Raw genomic sequence first — 1,953 nt, 5'->3', positions numbered from 1 at the left:
CAATGCGGGGCTCGACTACAGGACCCCGGACCATGACCCGAGACAAAGGCAGAGACCCCAACCCACTGAGCCACCCAGGCGCCCTGGGTCAAGTATTCTTTAGGAAAAATGCATTAAATATTTTATTTATGAAAACCATATTTTTAGGAATAATATGTAAATTTATTTTAGAATATATCTATTTATAAAACTGGCTTACTTTTTTTTTTAAGAAACTGTTTATTTTCCATCAACCTTATTTCCATTTTGTTTGCATTTGTGGAAGAGCAGCTTAAGACCACTCAGTGGTTATTCTTATCCATTCAGTGGCCTGAGCAGTGGGAGCTGCAGACCAGTCTTCAGTGGGTGGCTGGGCCCTCCACTTGCCTTCCTTAGTACGGAACTGCTTGAGTCCGCACAGAGGGCGTCTGCACACCTTCAGACTAGTCTGCAACTTCAGGTGGAGTAGCCGTGAACTCAGGAGCTAGAGCAATCTATTCATCCTGAAATTCTTCCTTGGTCACAGCCTTTTCATCAGAGGCCTGCCGTTCCTTTTCAATCTCTTTAGGATCTCTGTAGAACTAGAGATCAGGGATGACCTCCCATGGGTGATCACGGGAAATGGTGCCACACGTGGGCAGGAATTCCCTGGCCAGCATCCACTATATCAGGCCCACTGACTGAGCTCCCTTGTTGTTGCAAGGGATGGCAATGTCCACATAGTGCAGAGCAGAGTCTGCATTACACAGAGCAATGGTAGGCAGGTTAATTTAAGATGCCTCTGTAAGAGCCTGGTGGTCAGCCCCGGGATCGGTAACCACCCAAAGTCTCAGCTCTCAGACGGCTGCCTGGATCTGGGTAGTGAAGTTTCCAAGAGTGAAGTGGCCGGCAATCGAGTTGTTGCAGTAGCAGCAGCAAACTTCAGCACAGCTTGCTGGCCCGTATTCCTGATGACACGACACTGACCTTAGCTGGGTTTTCAATGGCAATGATGGTACAAGCTGCCAGAGGAAGCTTCTCCTGGTTCTCTTCAGATTTATGACGTAGATGCCGTCACACTTCCTTTTGTAGATGTACTGTTCAATTTGGAAGTCAAGGTTGGTGCCATCTAGGTGGGTTCCTGCTGCAAGGAATTTGAGGATATCTTCTTCCTTCATTTGCAGGACATCAAGGGCTCCAGACATTGTGAAAGTTTTCCTTTAAATTACAATGGAAATGCAAAACAATGTCTTATGGACCCTTCCCTGGGTAACATGGAAAGGGAAAACTGGTTTACTTTTAACTCAATGAATATTAGTGTTTTCAAATATTTCAGAATGACATGGGGATGTAGACATTACTCTATAAAATTATAGAGGTTTAAATTTCTGCAGTTTTACTTTTTAATTAATAATTATTTTTTTAAAAAAGATTTTACTTATTTATTTGACAGAGAGAGACACAGCAAGAGAGGGAACACGAGCAGGGGGAGTGGAGAAGGAGAAGCAGGCTTCCTGCTGAGCAGGGAGCCTGATGCAGGGCTTGATTCCAGGATCCTGGGATCATGACCTCAGCCGAAGGCAGATGCTTATTAACAACTGAGCCACCCAGATGCCCCGATTTTTAAAATTTTTTTATTTTTTAAAGAGATTTTATTTATTTACTTGAAAGAGACAGAGAGAGCGATCACATGGGAGCAGGGAGAGGAGCAGAGGGGGAAGTAGACTCCCCACTGAGCAAGGAGCCCCCTGTGGGGCTTAATTCCAAGACCTGGAGATCTTGACCTGAGCCAAAGGCAGATGCTTAACCAACTGAGCCACCCAGGTGCCTCTAAATTATTGCAGTTTAAAATATTAATATTCTGTCTCTTTCTTGGTATAGAATTTACATTTTTGGATAATGTTTTCTGTTACTCTGAGTTTTGTCTTTAAAAATTAATTTAGCTGAAGGCTACATCTTGTTGAACAAAATAAACCTTCCACGGCTTGCTTAATA

At 43.7% G+C, this 1,953-nt stretch overlaps 1 pseudogene; it reads right to left on the bottom strand.

The window, feature by feature from the left end:
- Positions 1-222: 222 nt before the first annotated feature.
- LOC123950944 lies at positions 223-1,163 on the bottom strand (annotated as a pseudogene).
- Between the last annotated feature and the right edge of the window lie 790 nt (positions 1,164-1,953).

This window comes from Meles meles, chromosome 9 (assembly GCF_922984935.1).
Source record: "Meles meles chromosome 9, mMelMel3.1 paternal haplotype, whole genome shotgun sequence".
NCBI lineage: Eukaryota > Metazoa > Chordata > Mammalia > Carnivora > Mustelidae > Meles > Meles meles.
Note: the sequence above shows the minus strand (reverse complement) of the source record. Positions and strands in the feature narration are given on the sequence as shown.